Source organism: Orcinus orca, chromosome 2, assembly GCF_937001465.1.
Source record: "Orcinus orca chromosome 2, mOrcOrc1.1, whole genome shotgun sequence".
Lineage (NCBI taxonomy): Eukaryota > Metazoa > Chordata > Mammalia > Artiodactyla > Delphinidae > Orcinus > Orcinus orca.
In genome coordinates this window covers 67147412-67153895 of record NC_064560.1, presented here as the reverse complement: position 1 = coordinate 67153895, position 6484 = coordinate 67147412, and the positions used below count along the sequence as shown (strand labels likewise).

The window sequence follows — 6484 nt, the reverse complement described above, 5'->3', positions numbered from 1 at the left end:
ACTCATAATTCTGGCTGCATGTTTCTCCTAGTGAAATGAGATCATTGGTATAGATCTCCAAGGCTGCCTAATCTCCAGTGAGTGGATTTACACTTGAGTGTGAATGAGAGAAAATTGTTATGGGGGGTTGGAGAGAGGGCAGGGACCCAGTATGGGGAAGAAGCAATGGCAAGTGCTATTAAATGGTTCTTGCAAAAGGCCAGCCCAGAGCTGGCCCTTCCTTTGGCCAACATTGTGGGAATTGTTAAGAGTTCCAGCTAATTTAGTGATGACATAGTCCTTCTATTTGGAATAACACATTTGTGTCATTATTTTTTTTCAAAATTCATATAAAAATTTATCAGGAGAACAGAGGGAACAGTGCAGGTAAAATCTGGGGGTCTATCTGTGGAAGATTTTCTAGCTGACACCTTGACATCAGCCATACCATATCTTGCAGGCTCGATATTCTGTGCCATGATGTGTGACTCTGAGATCTAGGGATGTATCATTTCTCCAGGCCTTTCCTTACTTCCTTTGATAGCATATGTAATTAGCTATTTCCCTTCCCTATTAAATTCTGCATGTTATCACCACTATTCTGGCTAAATCAGACTCAAGAGGCCAACATTAGGAAACAAGGATTGGGAAATCTGCCTTCATTAAATGAAACAGAATAACTGAGAAGGTCAAGATGGAAAAATAAACCACAGTTGGGGGATGCTAATAAGAGTCAATTGCCTAGGTTTACAAATCTTTTAGAATTTTAAGTAAGAGACATGCCATGTTTTGCTATTTCAAATCCTTTCGGAAAAATATTTCCACTTCCTAACATAGCCTCTCTCAAGTTTGGAATGTGATCCATCATTTCATTATTTTGGAGTTGGGTGTTTGAATTTCTAAAATTGTATGAGAAGACCTTACAGTACATGTTGCAGAAACAGAACTATGTTCTAGTTGACTCAGTTTCTTCTTCTAGTTCCATGTCAACAGAATATACAGTAATGGTCCAAGGATTTTTTCACATCTATACTAAGTTGCTGTAGAAAGTCAGTTTTATCCGAGATGAAAACAAGTTTAGACTACAAACTTGTGATGAGAAAAAATGATTGTTCATGCTTCTTTTCCATTTATAAAAAATGTTTCCAAGCTTCATCATTGACATCTGTGAATATAAAACCTGTTACCCATCAAATATGTTCCCATAGTACAGCTGCTTTCGCCACAAAAGTAACCACTTGACAAGATGTAAAGGAATAAAAATACCTTAACTCAGGAGAAATATCCAGTTTGATTGCTTCTATGCCCTGTCCCTTTGCACTTCTCTACCTTTGTTTCAAATTTTAAGCATCGTCAGTGAGTGATGTTTTTAATTTGAGGGAAGGGATATTATATGGACGCACACAAATTAGCAGGAAAGGGCAATTTAATTACAAAGGAGCCAGGATTCTTGCTCAGAAATATTGATGACTGTGTCCTGAAAGTTTCCACCTTGTCTAAAATGTATTAAAACTGAAGATGAAATACAACAGATGTTATACAACAGGCTTAATTTTGAAAATAGAAATGTAGTTCAACTATGTAACGTAGTCTCTAAGTCCTATTTTTGCTCATGAACTAAAGATGTTTTATAGTTATTTTCTCAATATCCTTCCTTGTAAGGCAAATTTACTAATAGATTTAAGGAACAAAATGTCAGAACAGGCACCCTCCATTTTACTAACTGGCTCTATAACCTTAGAAAGAAAACCATAATTCATAGATCACCAAATACAATCCAGGTGCCATCACTTCAGTAGACATCCATTGATTCTCCTTTTATACCGATACTGAGTTAAGTCCTGGAAAGAAGATTAAAATCAACATGACCTTTTTTCAAGAGGCTTACAGTCTAGTGACATAACATAAAATCAGTCCGAGGGTTCCACCCTATACTGTATATAGAGTGTAAGATATGTGGGGGGGTCCCGCAGGAGGGAGTGATGCTGAAAGCTCGGCCTCTGTACACTGGTGCTGAATCAAGTCTCAGAGACAGAGTTCTGGGTGAAGTAGAAAAGAATCGCTTTATTGCTTTGCCAGGCAAAGGGGGACACAGTGGGCTCCTGCCTGGAAAAACTATGTGTCCCAATCTGGGAGGATTTGATTAGAAGTTTTAGAGCAATGGTTCAAGGGCGGGGTTGCTGATAAGCTTAGGGTGTGTTCAGGGCCTGCACTCCTCTAATCTGGTCTCAGGTAATCTTAATGAGCCACTCTGATTCCTTTAATGTAACCTCAGGGGGTCTTTGTCTAGTATGAAGAATGCTGACATCTTAAAGGGCTTAAAGACATTGTTATGTGTATTCCTTGAGGTGGAACCAGGACCCTGCCCCAAGACTGTACTATTGTTTCCTGGCTGCCCCTCCCTTGTCTTTGTATCCCTTCCCTTCCCGGATTAGCAACTGTTCTGAATCTGCCCTTTGGAACTCAGGGAAGGTCACAGAGGCTGCAGTCAAGAAACGGGACAGAAAGGCTTCCATGCCCAGGAGCCCCCCAGGGTCCTGCTTGGTTTCATGAGTGGTCATGTGTTATCTCTTTGAACCCACCTTAGTTGACTCCTAGTTCAGTTTAGCAAACTAGGAAATCAAAATGTATGGGAGTTGTATAATATTGGAGATAATCACACACTTCCAAAGCATATGCTCTTTCTGCTACACTAAGGAAGGGAAACTTTACACCTCATTTTCTACAGAAACTGATGAGAATGCAATGCTAATGCAACAAGCAGGTAGGTTGGATAAAAACAAAAAGCACTAATACTTATCGAGCACCTACTAGCATCCAGACACTGTTCTAGGCACTTCACATGTGTGAAATTATTTAATCCTCCCACCACCAATTATATTCGGTAACATAATTATCAACCTCACTTTACTAAGAGGGAAGTGAGAAAGGGATATGAAGTAACTTGTTTAAAGGGACATAGAGATGATATTTGGCCGAGTCATTGCACATCTCAAATGGAGCACTGAGAAGTGACAAGATACTGGAACATGACAAGATTGAAGAGTTTTCCAAAAGGAATGTTCTTTTTGTGGAGTGGGGCAGGAATCCCAGGTTTCCAAAGCCAGGTCCCCTTCAGGCATTCAGTCCTGTCTGGATATACAGACACAAGTGAAGACAGCTACAAGTCACAAGTCAAGAGGATAGAGGAACATTCTGGAAAGAGAGCCTTTGAAGGGAAGAGGGAATTAGGCAAAGAGGCATCATTGGAAAGCAAGGCTGCATGAAGGTGTGAAATGCCTGCATTCTTGGCTCCTAACTCCTAGCAGAACTGTCCCTTCCTCCCCAGAGGAGACTGGGTGTTATGGCCCAGAGTGGGAGACTATGTGCCTGCTAACCTAGGGGAAGGGAAGAGTTCACTTCCAGAGTGCTATGAGTTTGGGGAAGAATTGCTACCATCCTACCAGAATGGTTCATCAATCTTTCCTTACTTCAGGAAACACATTGTTTGCTTCCACTTTTCTAAGGGGCTGGAGAGATGGCACCTTTGAAACAATCTGGCTGCCGCTTCCACAAAACCCAGTCACAGTGGGGTTACTTTCCACCCTGCTTTTAAATAGCCAGTTCACAAGTCATTTCCTCACGAGGATGCCTTTTACTGCTATTAAGATGACCAATGATTTTCATCTTAACTAGGGCAACCAACTCATCTTAGTTTGCTCAGGACTTGCCCAGTTTTAGCACGGAAAGTCCTGTGTCCCAGGAAATCCCTCGGTCATGGGAAAATCAGCACATTTGGTCATTCCCACTTACTTGGACCCTGCCTGGCCTCTTGCCAACCCACAGCTGGAGCCTCAGTATATTCGCTTCATCACTTTATGTCCCTCCACCCAGTATTCAAATCCGCTGAGGTTCCTATTCCCCAAATCTTACTAGATATGCCTCCACCCCCTCTAGACAGTTTCCTAGAGGCTCGATCTATGAAAGAAACATCATGTGTGTGCACCTGTGACTTATTATGTGCAAAATTCATTCCCATATGTCATCTCATAGAACCTTCCAAGAACCCATGGAATAGGCCGGACAGGATTTATAAATATTCTGACCTCATAGATGATTAAAATTATGGTTCAGGTGGAGATGATTTACTGAAGATAACACAGCTAGTGTGTGGCAGCATTAGGCCTTCCCTTTTCAAGATCCTGGCTTGGAATCTGGCTCAAATTCACATCCTGGTCCAGCCATTCATGAGCTATGTGATTTTGCATGACTTACATAACCTTTCTGTATCTCCATTTACTAGTCTTAAATTTGGAACAGTAACCCAGAACTTATTGAACTAAATGAACTCATGTGTGCATATGATAAATGCTTAGAAGATGGTTTGTAATTGAATAATGTTTTGTTTCTCATGGGTAGGAAGTGTGTTTGAATAAAAGAAAGATTCCTTGCAAGGGGAAGAAGTTTAAACTTTCCCAACTGAGCTTGAATGGGTGAATTAGTCAGAATAGGTGTGTAATCCAGGATGAGAATGACAAGATCAAAAGGGAAAGGGATGCTCCCCTATTCGGGATAACCTGGGAGATGGAACAGGAAGGGAGAGAGCCAATTTGTAACACCTCAGAGAAAGCCCTGTCCAGGAGCTCTGTCCCTTACTCCTTTTGGTAACATCACAGCTGCCCTTGCTAGGGAGAACCCGTCCTTGCCCACTCCAACCACGTGGGCCTGGAGAGAGCAGCTAGTCAGAGAACCCTGCCCCCCAGCAGCCACTGCAGTGATTGGTCATGTGATTCCAGAGATGATCATGTGACTCAAGCCAGCCCAGTCTGAGCCTGTCCCCAGGACTTGTACAAGTTCTTGTAATGGGGAAAGTTTATTTTTCCATTTGGGTTACTAAAATGGAGTAATGTTAGCTCATACTAATTTTAAACCCTAATAGTAAATTACATTGTCTAAAAAAGTTAAAAGAATATTTAAGAAAGAATAAAATTGTCTCAAAAAATGTCCACAGCATTTAACAAAAAGGTCACCATAATACTATCATATTGTAATGACTCTTATGTGATGTAAGTTCTTCCCAAACATCATTTTTATGTTTCATGTTGGCCTGATAAGTAAATGCTGCTGGGCAGACCTAAAACGTTTGCTTTATTAGATTCCAGAAGCAATTGCATGTTGGTGCTATCAAAGGCAATTTGCATACACAATTTACAGGAAATTTTGCTACCTTTCTGATTTAATGATTCGGTAGAAATGATCAAATTATCCTCTCATAGTAACTGTCGAAGATAAATAAAATGATCTATGCTTCCATCGTCATTTGGTCATGAAACATACACCTGTGTTGCACCGTGCTTCAAGCTAAAACAAAGAAGCTTGCTCTGTTTAAGTGGTCTGTGGGAGTGAAAAAATTGCCTCAAAAAATTCTTTTCTAAATTCTTATTTTCTGGGAGTATTATTGGAGATAAACTGATTTTTAAAAGTTAACAAGATCTATATCAGGGTCTCTGATTTTCTGATTTACTGTGTTGTTCTCAAGTAAATATGTGGTCCACAATTTATTTTTTCTCTTCTATTTTTCATGCTGTTTGAAATAGGATGTTACCTTTCTTATCATAGGACCACATCTGAAATCCTATGCCCCGATGTATAGGCTGCCTCTTTTTCCTTACTAACATAGGAATGGTTTTCCTATCTTCCTGCAATGCCCAACCGGGGTCACCATTGCTTAAGAAAATAAAGTCTCTTAGAAGGGATGCGGAGGTCATAGGCATCTGCTTATTCCTTTTTTTAAAAAATATTTTGGCCATGCCACACAGCTTGCAGGATCTCAGTTCCCCGACCAGGGATTGAACCCAGGCCACAGCAGTAAAAGCACTGAATCCTAACCACTAGACCACCAGGGAACTCCCTGCTTATTCCTTTTTGAAAAAGTTTGTGCACTCTGTTTGTGTGCAGTAATCACGCCCATCACAATTTCTGAAATAAATTTCTAATTTGGCATTCAAATTAGAGATGGTGAGTGATGTTTTGAAATATTTTGAATTAAACAAAATGCAGTATTTTCCTGAAAGCCAATTCTAAATAAGCTGGGGAAAAAAAAAGTACATAACAGATCTCTGGTTCTTGGTTCAGGGTGTGGTCATTCTTGTTCTGGCTGAGTGACTGGCAGGATTATCAAAGAGAGGTCTGTGATCTTTTTCTATTTAATGTCTGTATTGGTTTCCTAGGGCTGCTCTAACAAATTACCACACACCTGGTGGCTTAAAGCAATGGAAATTTATTCTCTCACATTTCTGAAAGTCAGAGGTCTGAAATCAAAGTGTCCGTAGGGCCATATTTCCCCTGAAGGCTCTAGGGAGAATCTCTTCTTTGCCTCTTCAAGCTTCTGGTGGCTCCAGGCATTCCTTGGCTTGTGGCTGCATCACTCCAAGATCTGCCTTTGTGTTCACAGGGCCTTCTCCTCTCCTCTTCTGTCTGAAATCTCCCTCTGTCTTTCTCTTGTAAGGATACATCATTGGATTTA

The 6484-nt window shown here is 40.6% G+C and overlaps 1 non-coding gene across 1 annotated transcript; it reads right to left on the bottom strand.

The window, feature by feature from the left end:
• Nucleotides 1-5792: 5792 nt before the first annotated feature.
• Nucleotides 5793-5864, bottom strand: TRNAK-UUU (transfer RNA lysine (anticodon UUU)). Its single transcript has one exon. It is a non-coding gene; the product is annotated as a tRNA-Lys (tRNA).
• Nucleotides 5865-6484: the final 620 nt, after the last annotated feature.